Consider the following 18,904-nt stretch of genomic DNA (forward strand, 5'->3'; position numbering starts at 1 on the left):
CACAATTTCCTTTTTTATTGTCAATAAATCCCAGAGAAATGTTTTCATTGGATAGTTTCTTGGCAGTGACCTGCATCGGCAACCACCACGTGGTTTGTTTTGTGGTTTTACAGTCGTGCTCGTGGTTCGACCAGGTGACTAGACCCTAAATCGGGGGTGCCTTGTGATAACATGGTAAATTGCACACTCGGGAAACATGGTAAATTACACACATGAAACATAGTACATTACACACTCAAACATGGTACATTACACACATGTAACGTCATATTACACATATATAGCATGGTAAATTACACACATGAAATGTGGTATATTACACATGAAACATGGTATATTACACACGCAACTGGATATTACACACACATGTAACATGTATATTACACACACATGTAACATGGTATATTACACATTAAACATGGTATTGTAGGAGTTGCGGACAACGAGAGGGCGAGACACTTCGTAGCTTGATCAAAGCTCCTTCATTCCAACAGAACGAACACACCCGAACTCACGCATCTTTTATCGCGCAACTCACTCTTCAGGGGGCGTGGCTCCAACAACCGAGCGCACGCCACGCCCATACAATCAATAGCCCCACTGGTCCCGTGCCTGTGGATTATGTCCCAACGTGATACCCCTACAATGCTATATATTGTTTGGCTCCATCTCTCAATGGTGAAGGCACTTAAAAAATCACGCAGGTGTTGGTCCAGTCGCGGACATCCTTCCTGAGCCCGTGCCAAACGAACTTCGCCGCCACCAACTTTTGCGACGCCTTCCTGCCCGGGTGAGAAAGACCGTGGACGGCATCGAACACCAGCCGTCTCCAGCTGGTGGGTACGACGGGGCGAGGCTGACCCAAGGAAACGTCGCACGGTAGCGTGGTGCCCGTGTCCTTGAAGTTGAACGGCACGTCAGGCAGTCGAAGCCCCGTGACCGCCGCCCTGCGGGCCTGGACCTCCGGGTCGGCGATCTGATCGGCCGCCATGCGGGCGTCGTCGATGCCAAGGTGGACCGCGCCGACTATGGACCGGGAGAGACAATCGGCGACCGTATTATCCTTCCCAGCAACATGTTGGACGTCCGTCGTGAACTCGGAAATTAAGGAGAGCTGGCGTTGTTGACGGGCAGACCACAAATTGGATGTATCTCACCTGTCGGGGCGAAGAGAAATAAATAAATAAATAAATAAATCAGTCAAAATCTCAGATTTACGCCTCGGACACCACCCCCCCCCCCCCCCTTATAGAAAAGTAGCTGCCATTTATTGTTGCTGCCACGATTCAACTGTACATCAGGGTTGGATTTGTTCTATAGATGTTCCCCAATCACCTGGAAGTGACAAACCAACTGTGTAGTGGGTGTTGCACGAAACCATTTTGAGTAGATTCTGCCTCCTGGACGACAACATCTCCCACCCCTGGAATGTTGGCAAAGGTACCCGCCCTATGGGCGGGGCTTCAATTGGGAAGCGCGAATGAAAAGGTCAAAGATCAGAAATTGAAGGTTTTTTTATTTTAAACGATTCATATCAACATCCGTTAAATCATATCACACGCACATCATCAAAATCTAAACAGTATCTTACTATAATTCACCAAATGTCCCAGTATCTTACTATAATTCACCACAGTGATCGATACACCATGATCGTGGTGATCGTGATCATGATCGATAATCGTGTTCACAATCGCGATGTCGTATGTACTCCCGACACGTGTTTCCTTCAGTTGAAATGGGTTAGAATTCCCTCAAGCAGAGATTCAACCCGTGTCCTGATCGTGGCAGGTGCAGCTGTGCAGCGATCGGTGCAGCCGTTTGTGCGCTCACCCAGGAAAACAAGATCGTCACAATGAGAACAATGAACGCCACTCAGTAGAGCGCATACTCCCGCCGTGGGTCAAGTTGGAATAGTGAAGCGCGGTGCTACGCGCGCTACTTGCTTAGCAAGGAGGAAGCGGACAACGCGGTAGGTTAAAAGAGTCTTTATTTCAAGAGCTCCACTATAGCACTGGAGCGCTCCGGGCTGCGCACCCGGTATATATCCCGCGGCCACGCCTACCCCTCGGGTGTGGCCGCCGCCCACTTGGTGCGCGGAATGATGCCATCACGCCAGTGAGCTTTCGTGTCCGCAACACGCCCCCCCCCCCCCCCCCCCCAGAATTCCCGCGCACCTGGAGGGCCAGTTTGCAGGGCAAACGGATGACCCGGCCGAAGCGCCCTGTGGCGACTGGCGGCTTCCGGGGTGCAGGGATGCCAGCTGGGATGCCTCCGGCTGCACCCGGGATGGGTGCAGGACCGGGGGGCGGTGTGCCGGCGGGCCTGGGCGGTGCCGGGGGTCCGCCCGCAGGGGGGCGGCCCCGACGCGGGGGCCGAACCACCGGCGGTGGGTGGTCCACGTCGAGTTGGGCCGGCTTGAGGCGATCCACTGAGACGCGGTCGGGAGTACCGCCAATGTCCAAGGTGAAATGTTTCACCCCGGTCTCCAGCACGCGGAAAGGCCCGTCGTACGGGGGCCGCAGTGGTGTCTGGTGGGCGTCGTGCCGGATGAAGACGTACTCCGCGGTGCGAAGCTCCGGGGCGACGTGCTTAGGCGGGTGCCCGTGGTGCGCAGTCGGCACCGGGGCGAACCTCCGGGCGGTCTCCTGCAGCGTGGAGCGACCATGGTGACGTGGCGTCGGGGAGGAACTCGCCCGGCACCCGCAGTGGTTGTCCGAGGACCAACTCCGCCGCGGATGCACACAGGTCGTCTTTGGGCGCCGTCCGGAGGCCCAGCAGGACCTAGGGGAGCCAAGGCGAGCTTCGTGCCCGCGAACGCCGCGTCCATCTGCTCGGTCCAGGTAATGTCACGTTTGCCCGGCTTCCCTCAGAGGGCCTCGTGCAAGGGGCGCAGGAGCTGGGCGATGCGGGGCAGGAACCGATGGTAAAAGTTTACCATGCCCAGGAACTCCTGGAGCCCCTTGATCGTGCGGGGGCACGGAAACCCTTTCACAGCCTCCACCTTGGCCGGTAGGGGGACGGCCCCGTGCCTGGTGATGCGGTGCCCCAAAAAGTCGATGTCGGTGACGCCGAACCGGCACTTTGCGGGGTTCACGATGACGCCATGCTGGCCCAGACGTTCGAAGAGCGTGCGGAGATGGTGTAGGTGCTCTTCGCGGGACGCGCTGGCGACGAGGATGTCGTCCAGGTAGACGTAGACAAAATCCAAGTCGCGCAAGACGCTGTCCATTAGTCGCTGGAACGCCTGAGCCGCATTTTTCAATCCGAATGGCATCCGAAGAAATTCGAAAAGACCGAATGGCATGATGACCGCCATCTTCGGGATGTCCTCCGGCCTGACGGGGGCCTGATGGTAGCCGCGTATGAGGTCCACCTTTGAAAAGAAGGACATGCCCGCCAACCGGACGGAGAAGTCCTGAATGTGGGGGACGGGGTAGCGGTCGGGGGTGGTGGCATCGTTGAGGCGCCGGTAGTCCCCGCACGGTCGCCATCCCCCACCGGGCTTTGGCACGATGTGGAGCGGCGACGCCCAAGCACTCTCGGAGTGCCGCACGATGCCGAGCCGCTCCAGCGTAGCGAACTCCGCTTTAGCTACCGCGAGCTTCGTCGGCTCGAGGCGGCGTACCCAGGCGTAGACCGGTGGCCCGGCGGTGGGGATGTGGTGTTCCACCCCGTGCTTGACGGCCCCCGCCGAGAAGGTGGGCCGCGTGAGGGCCGGGAAGCCGGCGAGGAGGTGGGTGAATTTGTTCGCTGCCGGAAGCGTACAGATGAACCTGGCCGGAACCGAACTGCTCAGCAAGCCGCTCGATGAGCCGCTCCGGGAGCTGCTCAATGAGGCGGGCAGCGCGCAAGCGAGTGAGCTGAACGTCTCAGCCTGGACAAGCCTTCTGTGCTTTACGTCCACCAGCAGACCATTGGCACACAGGAAGTCCGCGCCGAGCAGTGCCATAGGCACGTCGGCAGTGACGAACGACCACCGGAAAACCTGCCCTACGAACCGCATAGAAAGGCAGCGTTTTCCGTATGTGCGAATGGACGTACCGTTGGCAGCAAGCAGTGCGGGGCTCCGGTCCGCGGTCTGCTTGTCGGACGTACCGGCGGGAACGACACTCACCTGCGCTCCTGTGTCGCACAGGTAACGGCGCCCGGATAAGGTGTCCGTGATGAACAGTAGGCTGTTTGAATGGCCGGCGCTCAGTGCCACTACCGAGGGCTGGCCCGGGCGTTTGCCGACCTGCCGAATGAGCACGGCGGGCGACATTGCCGAGCCTCGTGGCCGAACTGGGCGTGGAAAAAACACCAGGTTGGCGGCGGAGGCCGCGGTTTTCTGCGCGGCGGCGGTGGTGGGCGGGGCGAGGCGGCGGCCGCGAGGTGTGCATCAGCATCAGCCACGAGGTGTGGTGCATCAACATCAGGGTCAGCCTCGGGATTCGCGACGGCCGCGCCAAAACTTGCCTGCATGTCCAAAGCCGCGAAGAACCTGTCGGCCTCGGCAGCGAGAGCTCGGGGTTCCATCGTCGCAGAACCGGCCAAGGCGAGGCGTACTCGTGCCAGCAGCTGGCGTCGAAATAATGCCCGGAATAGAGCGTTCGGGGTTTCGTCGCCCATCAGCGACAGCATATGGTCCATGCGGACCGACGGTCGCATGTCACCGAGCTCGGGGAGGTCCAAGAGGTGGTCGGCCCGTGCGTCCACCGTGAGGCCGAACGTGGCGAGGAGGAGACGCTTGATCGCCTCGTACCTGCCGTCGGCCGGTGGGTTCCTCAGGACCGACACGACGCGGGCGGCCGTGCCAGGCCCGAGGGAGGCGACCAAATGGCAGTACATGGTCTCGTCCACCGTGATGCCTCGAAGTCGGAACTGGGCTTCTGCCTGCAGGAACCATACTTCAGCTTGCGCCTCCCAGAACTCGGGGAGTTTGATCGAAACCGCGTTGTTTGCCATTGCAATGGCGTATTCGGTCAGTAAGCGACGGCTGATCCAACGTCGGAGGGTCACCAATGAAGCGCGGTGCTACGCGCGCTACCTGCTTAGCGTGGGGGAAGCGGACCAGGGGCGCGGTAGGTTAAAAGAGTCTTTATTTCAAGAGCTCCACTGTAGCACTGGAGCGCTCCGGGCTGCGCGCCCGGTGTATATCCCACGGCCACGCCTACCCCTTGGGCGTGGCCGCCGCCCACTTGGTGCGCGGAATGATGCCATCACGCCAGTGAGCTTTCGTGTCCGCCACAATAGTACGATTTCACAAAAGTTTGAGGGAGTAGTTCAGTGACAACACAAGACAAGACAACACAAGACAGACACTGCACAGATATATATTTAGAATATATAGAAGATAATGTCAAAAAAAAACAAGGCAATTTCACTTACATTTTCGGATTCAGCGTTCAATTCTATATAAGTGAGTGTATTTTGAGGCACGTGTGACTTCAAATAAAATTGTAAGCCAGGAAAACGTGCGTTTCATTCCTTAGGGATACAACATGTAAAACTGGCCCAAACGTCAAAACAAAACTCGCTCATTTGAAGTCGTTCAAGCTAATGCGACCACTCATTCTTCTGGGAAGAATCCCGTGCACATGCTGGTCACACTTATAACTCACCTACGTCTATATAAGTTCATCAAATACTGAAACCGCGATTGACATTCGCTGAGGTAAATGGTGATATCTCTTCTGAGGTAAAAAAATAAAATAAAACAAAAAAAACAGTTTCAAAGCATTATACGTATCAAACGATACATTTTATGAAACGGGGAACCGAATACACACTTTGGTGGTTTTAAAATGACAGAATATGTTTTTATTAGAAAAAAAAAAAGAACCTTGAAGACGGCGTTACTAACAAAATACACCGCTCTAATGCATAACCACGAGTTTAAACTACATTTACAACAAATATGAAAACTATTTTCATATCACAATGTTAAATATAGAATATATAGAAGATAATGTAAAAAAAAATTGAGCCCTATCTTCCAATGGTATTCAAAATTCAAAATTCAAATTCAAAAAATTCCTGGATCCGCAATAATATCCTGAGCTTCACCAAAAACTAATCAATTCTTCCTTATCCCAAGGGCAATCATCCCACCAACTTTCATCCAAATCCGTTCAGAACTTTTCCAGATATCTTGTTCACAAACACACGGACACGATCCAATGCATTACTTCCTGGTGGGATTAATTATCGTTATGCCAACGCGAACGTTATGAAAACTCATTGTTGAAGTACAACGGACGCTTACGTCACACAATGTAACGTTACGTCACGCAGATCGGGTATTGTTCGCAAGCGATCATTTCGATGTGGACGTCTGGTCGGTGAAGACGTGCTTTCTTGGTTTCAGTGAAGATTTTTTCGTTTAACCTGATTCGAGATTCGAGATTCGAGGTTAAAGTGTCGAAGATCGTTCGAGCCCCGATCACGCCACAGTAAGTAAGTTAATCGCTGTTGTAATGCAATTTTCAACCTACAGTACAAATGTTTGCAGCTGTGGATCGATAATTAAATGCAGATTAATATTCTCTTGTTGTTTTGTTGATATATCGCCCAGTTTTCGAGTCATTGCCGCCAGAACATGATTTGTGTACATCGCCGCGCCAGATGTCACGTGTAACCCCAAAATGACGTCGCGCGGATTTACAGAAACTAGGGCACTAGGGTACTATAATACTTTTACGGATGTACCCGAACCATATTTGGCAAATCCGAATCGACACGGTTGAAGCAGCCAATCAGAGCTTCACATTGGTGCTGGATCGGAAACTACGTCACCACAAGTCCGTCAACGGAAAAACTGACGATTTACGGTGATTAAATGCATCCGTTTCTCCTTTATTGGTGCAAACCGATTTTAGTGCATATTGTAGCTAAATGTATATTGAATACGATAGTAAACTGTAGAAATAACGATGCATTGCTTGGCAACTATATCAATTGAACATGCCCAGGCATCAGCACTTGATCTGGTGGAATTTGTGACAAAATTTGCAAAGGAAAAGGCACGCAAAGTGAGATTTTGATGTCTGAAATTGAAACTTTTATGAGACGTTTTTAACTCTGTTTGTCTGTTTTGTGTTTGTTTCTCTGTCTGACTGTAAGCGAAATATTGTGGTGACATGACGGGTTGATTACGCCAAGTATCCTTAAATGGTATATTGTGGCGGGCACAATGTTCAATAATTCCGCGCACCAGTGGGTGGCGCGAGCGTCCGGGCGTTAAACTGAGATACATGCCCCGCCTTTCGGCCGACCGGCCACGCCCGGGGGCAAGGCGTGGCCTCGGGACATATATGCGCGCTCTAAGGTCGAGCCCGCCCAGTGCTGATGTGCGAGCTTGTAATAAAGTGCTTTCGTTTGTATCCACGCGTTGTGGCCTACCTTTCTGCCAATCGAGTCGTGTGTACACAACACCACACTGGTGACCCTGACTGGTTCAGCCGTCGCTGACCCCCGAACGCGCCATGGCTATCAACGCCATCGCCATCAAACTCCCGGAGTTCTGGGAAGCGCAAGCCGAAGTTTGGTTTGTGCAGGCCGAAGCTCAATTCCAACTCCACGGCATCACGGCGGACGAGACCAGGTACTACCACGTGGTCGCCACCCTCGGGCCCGGCACTGCCGCCCGCGTCGTATCCATCCTTCGGCGCCCGCCGGGCGACAACAAGTACGAGGCGCTCGAACGTCTCCTCCTCGCCACGTTCGGGCTCAAGGAGGTCAAACGCGCCGACCGCCTCCTCGACCTTCCCACCCTCGGCGACACACGACCGTCCGTTCGGATGGATTTTATGCTGTCCCTGCTTGGAGACCAGCACCCAGATTTCCTGTTCCGAGCACTTTTCCTCCGCCAGCTACCTGTACAGGTACGCCTCGTGCTGGCCGGTTCCAAAATAACGGAACCCCGCGCCCTGGCCGGAGAGGCCGACAAATTTTTTGCGGCCTGCGACACGCGGTCGGTGTACGGTGCTGCCGTAGTGGACCCGATGCGGAGGCTCCAGCGCCCCCTGCTTCCCTCGTGGCCGCTGCTACGCCCCGCCCACTACCGCCGCCGCCACCACCACCGCCACCACCACCGCCACTGGCACGGCCGACGCCTCCGCAAACCTGGTGCTACTACCATGCCAGGTTCGGCCGCAAGGCTAGAACGTGCCGCCCGCCATGTTCTTTTGACGGGTCGGGAAACGACCGGGCTGGCGCTCACTTGCGGCCATGAGCGTCGGCCATTCCGGCAGCCTCCTGTTTATCACGGACACCTCGTCTGGTCATCGTTTTCTGTGCGACACGGGAGCGCAGGTAAGCGTCCTCCCTGCCTCTGCGTCCGAAAAGCAAGCCGCGGGCCGGGCCCCGCTTTGCTTGCCGCCAACGGAACACCCATCCGCACATTCGGGAAGCGTTGCCTCTCACTGCGGTTCGGAGGGCAGCGTTTCCAATGGTCGTTCGTCACCGCCAGCGTGCCAATGGCCCTGCTCGGTGCGGACTTCCTTTGTGCGCATGGGCTGTTGGTGGACGTTAAGCGCCGACGTCTCATCCAGGCCGAAACCTTCAGCTCGCTCGCTTGTTCGCTGAGCGGCTCGTTGAGCAGCTCGCTGAGCGGCTCACCGAGCGGCTTGCGAAGCGGCTTGCTGAGTGGGTCCGTCCCGGCGAGATTACTTTGTACGCTTCTGGCAGCGGACGAGTTTACCCGCCTCCTCGCCAGTTTCCCGGCACTCACGCGGCCCACCTTTTCAGCGGTGGCCGTCAAACACGGGGTGGAGCACCATATCCCCACCGTCGGCCCACCGGTCTATGCCCGGGCACGCCGCCTAGACCCCACGAAGCTCGCCGTGGCGAAAGCGGAGTTTGCCACGCTGGAACGGCTGGGCATCGTACAGCGCTCCAACAGCGCATGGGCCTCTCCTCTGCACATTGTGCCAAAGCCCGGTGGCGGATGGCGGCCGTGCGGTGGCTACCGCCGGCTCAACGATGCCACCACCCTCGACCGCTACCCGGTCCCGCATATTCAAGACTTTTCCGCCCGGTTGGCAAACACGACCGTTTTCTCCAAGGTGGACCTCATCCGGGGCTACCACAAGGTCCCCGTACAACCGGACGATGTCCCAAAGACGGCCGTCATCACCCCTTTCGGCCTGTTTGAGTTCCTGCGGATGTCTTTTGGGTTGAAGAATGCGGCCCAGGCGTACCAGCGGCTCATGGACAGCATCTGGCGCGACTTACCTTTCATCGACGTCCACCTGGACGACATCCTAGTCGCGAGCGCATCCCGGGAGGAGCACCTGCTCCACCTCCGCACGCTCTTCGAACGCCTGGGCCAGCATGGCCTGATCATCAACCCCGCGAAGTGCCGTTTCGGCGTCACCACCATCGACTTCTTGGGACACCGCATCACCAGGCACGGGGCCATCCCTTTACCGGCCAAGGTGGAGGCCGTCAGGAGTTTCCCGCGCCCCCGCACGATCAAGGGGCTTCAGGAATTCCTGGGCATGGTCAATTTTTACCACCGCTACGTGCCCCGCGTCGCCCAGCTCCTGCGCCCCCTGCACGAGGCCCTCCGGGGGAAGCCGGGCAAAGGTGACATCGCCTGGACGGAGCTGATGGCCGTGGCGTTTGCGGGCGCAAAGCTGGCATTGGCCAACGCCACCATGCTGGCGCACCCGGCGCCCGATGCACCAATCGCCCTCACCACCGACGCATCGGACTACGCGGTGGGCGCGGTGCACGAGCAGTGGGTGCGTGTTGCTTGGCAGCCGCTGGCGTTTTTTAGCCGGCAGCTTCGCCCGCACGAACGCCGCGACAGCACCTTCGACCGCGAGCTGCTCGGGCTCCACCTGGCGGTCCGACACTTCCGCCAACTGCTCGAGGGCCGCCCGTTCACGGCTTTCGTCGATCACAAGCCCCTTGTGTTCACGATGGCCAAGGTCGCCGAGCCATGGTCGGCCCGGCAGCAACGTCACCTCTCTGCCGTGTCCGAGTACACGACGGACATCCGTCACGTCACGGGTAAAGCCAACCCGGTGGCGGATTGCCTTTCCCGGTCCGTCGTGCACGCGGTCCACCTCGGGATCGACTATGCCCGGATGGCGGAGGAATAGACCGCCGACCCCGACGTCCAGGCCTTGCGGACCGGCGTCACAGGCCTCCGCATCACCGAGGTGCCGTTCGACGTCGCGGGCACGGCCCTCTTGTGCGACGTCTCCCTCGGCCGGCCTCGCCCCATCGTGCCAGCTGGCTGGCAGCGCCCGGGTTTCGATGCCATCCACGGCCTGTCCCACCCGGGCACGAAGGCCTCCCAGAAGCTCGTCGCGGCGAAGTTCGTCTGGCATGGCCTCAGGAAGAACGTCCGTGACTGGGCCAGGACGTGCCTCGCGTGCCAGCGTGCAAAGGTCCACCGCCACACCCAGGCCCCGTTGGCCCCGTTTACGCTGCCCGGTCGTCGGTTCGACCACGTCCACGTCGACTTGGTGGGACCTCTGCCCCCCTCGTGGGGGTTCACCCACCTCCTCACCATGGTGGACCGCACCACCCAGTGGCCGGAGGCCGTGCCATTGGCGGCGACAACTGCGGCTGACGTCGTGCAAGCCTTCATCGCCATGTGGGTTGACCGGTTCGGTGCCCCCTCGGACATCTCGTCCGACCGCGGCCCCCAGTTCACCTCGGAGCTCTGGGGAGCGGTGGCGCAAGGGCTCGGCGTCAAACTGCACCGCACCACGGCCTACCACCCCCAGGCCAACGGCCTGTGCGAGCGCTTTCATCGCTCGATGAAGGCCGCGCTCCGGGCCAGCCTCCGCGACGGCAGCTTGGCCGACAGGCTCCCCTGGGACGGCGCTCAAGGATGACCTGCGCGTGTCCTCGGCGGAGCTGGTCTTCGGACAACCGCTGCGGGTACCGGGCGAATTTATCCCCGACTCCACGGCTCCTTGGTCCGCGGCGCAACAGCGCTCCACCCTGCAGGAGACCGCCAGGAGGTTCGCCCCGGTACCGACGGCACACCACGGTTGCCCGTCCTCCCACGTCGCCCCGGAGCTTCGCACGGCGGAGTACGTTTTCGTCCGGCACGACGCCCACTGGGCACCGCTGCGGCCCCCGTACGACGGGCCCTTCCACGTGCTGGAGACCGGGGACAAACATTTCACTGTGGACATCGGCGGTGCCCCGGATCGTATCTCCGTGGACCGCCTCAAGCCGGCCCACCTCGATCTGGACCACCCTCCGCGGAGCTCTGCCTCCGCGTCGAGGCCGCCCCCCGGCGGTCAGGCCCCCGGCACCCCCCAGCCCCGCCGTCCCGCTACCCCCCAGCCCTGCACGCATCGCCAGGGGGCGTTTCGGCCGGGTCATCCTCTTCCTCACAAGCTCACCCTTCAGGTGCGCGGGAATTCTGGGCGGGCGCGTGTGGCGGGCACAATGGTCAATAGTTCCGTGCACCAGTGGGTGGTGCGAGCGTCCGGGCGTGGAACTGAGATACATGCCCCGCCTTTCGTCCGATCGGCCAAGCCCGGGGGCAAGGCGTGGCCTCGGGACATATATGCGGGCTCAAGGGCGAGCCCGCCCAGTGCTGGTGTGCGAGCTTGTAATAAAGTGCTTTCGTTTGTATCCACGCGTTGTGGCCTACCTTTCTGGCAATCGAGTCGTGTGTGCACAGCACCACAATATATACTTAAAGGTGTGTGAAGTAAAAGGTTTGAATGTTGTGTTGCCAATGGCTGAGGTATGCATTATACCGAGTGCCCTTTAGTTCAAAATGATCTGTGTGCCAAAATATTTCATTTTGTATTTGCGAAAGATAATCAAAGATTGATTATTTAATATTTTGATTTTGCATATCTAAAACTTATTGCTCAAACCAAAAACTGTTTTGATTCTCTGTAATTTCCATTCACACACTCATAAAGGGACCACTTTCTTTATTTTGCATTGCAAACCACATGAAGTGTTATATTTTTTTAAGTGAAAGCCCATTTGCCCCAAAGCGTGGGGTAACAGGGGCACTGCCATATTAATGGATATTGCGCCTTTAATATTGGTGCTGTTGGCATCTTACGGTACTTATTCTTGCAATTTAAAATAAATTTAGCAGTTTCAAGTTTTCTGCTTTTTATTTTTTCTACAAAACATGTTTTTAATAATCGAAGTTGGCAAAAAAAATAAAAATTGGGGGAGGGGGAGGGATGCAGGTAGCTGGCCTTGCCTGGGGTGCAAAATAGTCTGGCGCCGGCCCTGTGTATAGTGTGTCCCGAGGAATATTCTCGTTGTAAATCTTTCATACCTGTATAGAAAATCGTGTTAATTCGTGTCGTATCTATTGAGGCCTTGTACCATGTCCAACCTTGAGGATTTGGTTTTCTCTCAGTGGTCCGTCGTTTGTGCTCCAATAACTTTCGTTCTCTGTTTTTCCCAGTCTTTTCACCCCATAGCCTACTTCCTTGTTTAAAATCTCAACTAAAAAAAAAACAAAAAACAAAAAAACATTTCCTTCTCTGTTCTTATTCGTTGTTCTTATTCGTTTATTCGTTCTCATTCGTTCGTTCGTTCTTCGACCACGTGTTTCTCCCCAATTTCCCCAGATAGTTTTCACTGTTAAACTTTTAAATGTTTAAACTTTCCCCTCAAGTGTATACATGTAAAACTGGCTCAAACGTCAAAACAAAACTCGCTCATTATAAGTCGTACAAGCTAGTGCGACCACTCATTCTTCTGGAAAGAATCCTGTGCACATGCTTGTCATAGTTAGAGCCGGCGAAGCCGGTGTTGTCAATAAACGCGTACGTATTATGTCGAAAACCAGATTGTGCTGTATCCCTTGGCTTGAGAATTCCGAAGCGCAATGGAGGCCGCCATCTTGCGGATGCGGAAGTATGCATAACAAATTGAAAAACGTTCAAGAGGAGTTTCTTTCACCCGTCTTTGTTTAATTCACAATCTTATGCACCTCTAATTGATAATTAAAATACTTTAAGCCCAACCTCGGCCCGCACGGTCCTGGTTATCTTCAACGAAAAGCGTCACCAAACACAGGAACCAATGACATTCGAGCATTTGAAAAAATATTTCAAAAACCAAATCACGCAATGGAGGCCGCCATCGACCGGATGCAGAAGTTTGCATAAAACAATTGCGAAAAAGTTCAATAGGAGTTTGTTTCACCCGTCTTTGTTTGATTCACAATCTATTGCACTTCTAATTTGTAATTAAAATACGTTAAGAACAACCTCGTTATCTTCAACGAAAATCGTCACCAAACACCGGAACCAATGAGATTCGGGCATTTGAATGCATAAAACAATTGCGAAAAAGTTCAATTGGAGTTTGTTTCACCCGTCTTTGTTTGATTCACAATCTAATGCACCTCTAATTTGTAATATAAATACGTTAAGACCAACCTCGTTATCTTCAACGAAAATCGTCACCAAGCACCGGAACCAATGAGATTCGAGCATTTGAAAAATATTTTTTTAAAGTTTATTACGCGTTTCGGAGGTGAAAACAGCGTCAAATATTCTAAAATCGACGAAGAATTATTTTTTAGAAATCTCGCGGCCGTCGGGGATAGTTTTTCACGGCCGGAAATATCCGAAGTTGAGACGGAATTCACCGAATTAATCAAGAAGTAAATTTTATCAATTTTAAGCTCATCCAGAATGCAAATGGTACCTACTACACCTACTACACCGACGGTACCTACTTCACCTACCTACGACCAACTACCTAACCTACTGATGCCACAGTGATGGGTAAAATAGTGGCAAGAGGCTTTGGCTTCGCCGGCTCATTGTGGCTTTGCAGTCGGGTACTAGTAGCCGGCGAAGCCGGTGTTGTGAATGAACGCGTACGTATTATGTTGAAAAGCCAGATTTTGCTGGATCCCTTGAGAATTTCGAAGCTTTAACGCACCAAATCGCTCAATGGAGGCCGCCATCTTGCGGATGCGGAAGTATGCATAACAAATTGAAAAAAGTTAAATAGGAGTTTGTTTCACCCGTCTTTTTTTGATTCACAATCTTATGCACCTCTAATTTGTAATTAAAATACTTTAAGACCAACCTCGGCCCACACGGGCCCTGGTTATCTTCAACGAAAATCGTCACCAAACACCGGAACCAATGAGATTCGAGCGTTTGAAAAAATATTTAAAAAACCAAATCGCTCAATGGAGGCCGCCATCTTCCAGATGCGGAAGTATGCATAAAAAAATTACGAAAAAGTTCAATCGGGGTTTGTTTCACCCGTCTTTGTTTGATTCACAATGTTATGCACCTCTAATTTGTAATTAAAATACTTTAAGACCAACCTCGTTCCCGGGGCCCGCACGGGCCCTGATTATCTTCAACGAAAATCGTCACCAATTACCGGAACCAATGAGATTCGGGCATTTGAAAAAATATTTCAAAAAAGCTTTTTACTACATTTCGGAGGGTGAAAACGGCGTCAAATATTCTAAAATTGACGAAGATGTGGCGGGCACAAGGGGTAATAATTCCGCGCACCAGTGGGTGGCGCGAGCGCCCAGGCGGGGACCGATGGTACATGCCCCGCCCTTCGACCGATCGGCCACGCCCGTGGATTAGGCGTGGCCTCGGCACATATATGCGGGCTCTAAGCTCGAGCCCGCTGTGTGCTGCAGTTCGAGCTTTCGAAATAAAGACTCTTTTGGTTTTAACAAACGCGTTGTGGCCTACCTCTTTGGCAAGCAAGTTGTGTGCGCAGCACCACACTTCACTGGTGACCCCGATTGGTTCAGCCGTCGCTGACCACCGAACGCGCCATGGCCACCAACGCCGTTGCAGTAAAACTCCCAGAGTTTTGGGAAGCACAGGCCGATGTGTGGTTCGTGCAGGCCGAAGCGCAATTTCAGCTTCGAGGCATGACGGCGGACGAGACCCGTTACTACCACGTGGTCGCCGCCCTCGGGCCCGGCACTGCCGCCCGAGTCGTGTCCATCCTGCGGCACCCGCCGGTCGACCACAAGTACGGGGCGCTCAAACGTCTCCTCATCGCCACGTTCGGCATCACGGAGATCGAACGGGCCGACCGCCTCCTGGACCTTCCCGAACTCGGCGACACACGACCATCCGTGCGGATGGATTTTATGCTGTCGCTGCTGGGTGACCAAGCCCCGGATTTCTTATTCCGGGCGCTTTTCCTACGCCAGCTACCTCTACAGGTACGCCCTGCGCTGGCCGGTTCCAAAATAAGGGAACCCCGTGCCCTGGCCGTAGAGGCCGACAAGTTCTTCGCGGCTTGCGAGACGCGGTCGAGTTACGATGCTGCCGTCGTGGATCCCGAGGCAGAGGCTACAGCGTCCCTCGTGGCCGCTGCCGCGCCCCGCCCACCACCACCGCAGCCGAGAAAACCGCGGCCGCCACCGCCCCCGCCGCCGCAAGCCTGGTGCTATTTCTATGCCAGGTTCGGCCACAAGGCTAGGACGTGTCGCCCGCCATGCTCTTTTCACAAGTCGGGAAACGACCAGGCCGGCGCTCATTAGCGGCCCTGAGCGTCGGCCATTCCGGCAGCCTCCTATTCATTTCGGACACCTTGTCCGGGTGCCGTTTCCTCTGCGATACAGGAGCGCAGGTAAGCGTCATCCCCGCCTCCACGTCCGACAAGCGAACCGCGGGCCGGGGCCCCGCGTTGCTTGCCGCCAACGGTACACCCATCCGCACATTCGGGAAGTGCTGCCTCTCCCTGCGGTTCGGAGGGCAGCGCTTTCAATGGTCGTTCGTGACCGCCAGCGTGCCAATAGCATTGCTTGGTGCGGACTTCCTATGTGCGAATGGGTTGTTGGTCGACATGAAGCGCAAACGGCTCGTCCAGGCCGAAACCTTTAGCTCGCTCGCTTGTTCGCTGAGCGGCTCACTGAGCGGCTTGCCAAGCGGCTTGCTGGAAGGTTCCGTCCCGGCGAGTTTAGTTTGCACGCTTCCGGCAGCGGACGACTTTACCCGCCTCCTCGCCAGTTTCCCGGCCCTCAAGCGGCCCACCTTCTCAGCGGTGGCCGTTAAACACGGGGTGGAGCACCACATCCCCACGGTCGGGCCGCCGGTCTATGCCCGGGCACGCCGACGAGCCCACGAAGCTCGCGGTGGCAAAAGCGGAGTTCGCCACGCTGGAGCGGCTGGGGATCGTGCGGCGCTCCAACAGCGCTTGGGCTTCTCCGCTGCACATCGTGCCGAAGCCCGGCGGGGGATGGCGGCCGTGCGGGGACAACCGCCGGCTCAACGACGCCACCACCCCCGACCGCTACCCGGTCCCACACATTCAGGACTTTTCCGCCCGGTTGGCCAACACGACCGTGTTTTCTAAGGTGGACCTCATCTGGGGCTACCATCAGGTCCCCGTCCAACCGGACGACGTCCCGAAGACGGTCGCCATCACCCCTTTCGGTCTCTTCGAATTCCGAAGGATGCCCTTCGGGTTGAAGAATGCGGCTCAAGCGTTCCAGCGGCTTATGGATAGCGTCTTGCGTGACTTACCTTTCCTGTTTGTCTACCTGGACGACATCCTAGTCGCGAGCGCGTCCCGGGAGGAGCACCTGCTCCACCTCCGCATGCTTTTTGAATGCCTGGGCCAGCATGCCCTAATATTTCAACCCCGCCAAGTGCCGTTTCGGCGTCGCCACCATCGACTTCTTGGGTTACCGCATCACCGAGCACGGGGCCGTCCCTTTACCGGCCAAGGTGGAGGCGGTCAGGGATTTCCCGCAGCCCCGCACGATCAAGGGGCTCCAGGAGTTCCTGGGCATGGTAAACATTTACCACCGCTTCGTGCCCCACGTCGCCCAGCTCCTCCGCCCCTTGCACGAGGCCCTTCAGGGCAAGCCGGGCAAAGGTGACATCGCATGGTCGGAGCCGATGGCCGCGGCGTTCACAGGCGCAAAGCTGGCTCTGGCCGATGCCACCACGCTGGCGCACCCGGTGCCCGATGCACCAATCGCCCTCACCGCCGACGCGTCGGACTACGCGGTGGGCGCAGTGCACGAGCAATGGGTGCGTGGTGCTTGGCAACCACTGGCGTTTTTCAGCCGGCAGCTTCGCCCGCACGAACGCCGGTACAGCACCTTCGACCGCAAGTTGCTCGGGCTCCACCTGGCGGTCCGACACTTCCGTCATCTGCTGGAGGGCCGCCCGTTCACGGCCTTCGTTGCCCACAAGCCCCTTGTATTCGCGATGGCCAAGGTTGCCGAGCCATGGTCGGCACGGCAGCAGCACCACCTCTCTGCCGTGTCCGAGTACACGACGGACATCCGTCATGTGGCGGGTAAGGACAACCCGGTGGCGGATTGCCTTTCCCGGTCCGTCGTGCACGCGGTCCACCTCGGGGTCGACTGCGCCCGGATGGCAGAGGCCCAGACCGCCGACCCCGGTGTCCAGGCCTTGCGGACCGCCGTCACGGGCCCCCGCGTCACCGAGGTGCCGTTCGACGCCGTGGGCACGACCCTCCTATGCGACGTCTCCCTCGGCCGGCCTCGCCCCATCGTGCCCGCTGGCTGGCAGCGCCCAGTGTTCGATGCCATCCACGGCCTGTCCCACCCTGGCGTGAGGGCATCCCAGAAACTCGTCGGGGTGAAGTTCATCTGGCATGGCCTCAGGAAGGACGTCTGCGACTGGGCCAGGACGTGCCTCGCGTGCCAGCGCGCAAAGGTCCACCGCCACACCCAGGCACCATTGGCCCCATTTACGGTGCCCGAGCGGCGGTTCGACCACGTGCACGTCGACTTGGTAGGACCTCTGCCCCCCTCGCGAGGGTTCACCCACCTCCTCACCATGGTCGACCGCACCACACGGTGGCCGGAGGCCGTCCCATTGGCGGCGACATCTGCGGCTGAGCTGGCGCAAGCCTTTATCGCCACTTGAGTTGCCCGGTTCGGTGCCCCCCTCGGACATCTCGTCCAACCGTGGCCCCCAGTTCACCTCGGAGCTCTGGGCCGCGGTGGCGCAAGGGCTCGGGGTGAAGCTACACCACACCACGGCCTACCACCCCCAGGCCAATGGCCTGTGCGAGCGCTTTCATCGCTCCATGAAGGCCGTGCTCCGGACCAGCCTCCACGACGGCGGCTGGGTCGACAGGCTCCCCTGGGTCCTGCTGGGCCTCAGGACGGCGCCCAAGGACGCCTGCGCGCGTCCTCGGCGGAGCTGGTCTTCGGGCAACCACTGCGGGTACCGGGTGAATTTATCCCCGACTCCACGGCTCCTTGGTCCGCGGCGCAACAGCGCTCCGCCCTTCAGGAGACCGCCCGGAGGTTCGCCCCGGTGCCAACGGCACACCACGGTTGCCCGCCTTCCCACGTCGCCCCAGAGCTTCGCACGGCAAAGTACGTGTTCATCCGGCACGACGCCCACCAGGCACCGCTACGGCCCCCGTACGACGTGCACTTCCGCGTGCTGGAGACCGGGGTCAAATTTTTCACGTTCGACATCGGCGGTGCCCCGGATCGCATTTCCGTGGACCGCCTCAAGCCGGCCCACCTCGATCCGGACCACCCCCCGCCAGCAGCTCTGCCTCCGCGTCGGGGCCGCCCCCCGGCGGTCGGACCCCCGGTGCCCCCGCCAGCAGCTCTGCCTCCGCGTCGAGGCCGCCCCCCGGCGGTCGGACCCCCGGCACCCCCCAGCCCCGCCGGCCCGCGACCCCCCAGCCCTGCACCCATCGCCAGGGGGCGTTTCGGCCGGGTCATCCGGCTTCCCCGCAAACTCACCCTTCAGGTGCGCGGGAATTCTGGGGGGGGGGGGGGGCGCGTGTGGCGGGCACAAGGGACAATAATTCCGCGCACCAGTGGGTGGCGCGAGCGTCCAGGCGGGGAACGAAAACGCATGCCCTGCCTTTCGACCGATCGGCCACGCCTGGGGACAAGGCGTGGCCTCGGGACATATATGCGGGCTGGAACTCTCTAAGCTCGAGCCCGCCCAGTGCTGAAGTG

The 18,904-nt window shown here is 57.3% G+C and overlaps 1 long non-coding RNA gene across 2 annotated transcripts in view; it reads right to left on the bottom strand.

The window, feature by feature from the left end:
• LOC137427184 (uncharacterized) overlaps positions 1–18,904 on the bottom strand; it is a 20,526-nt gene continuing 1,622 nt past the window's right edge. For both annotated transcript variants that reach the window (XR_010984458.2, XR_010984457.2), the window contains exon 2: positions 1–1,157. This is a non-coding gene — a long non-coding RNA (uncharacterized LOC137427184). The remainder of the gene's footprint in view (positions 1,158–18,904) is intronic.

The sequence above is a fragment of the Myxine glutinosa genome, chromosome 5 (assembly GCF_964187855.1).
Source record: "Myxine glutinosa chromosome 5, kmMyxGlut1.1, whole genome shotgun sequence".
NCBI classification, from domain to species: Eukaryota; Metazoa; Chordata; class Myxini; order Myxiniformes; family Myxinidae; genus Myxine; species Myxine glutinosa.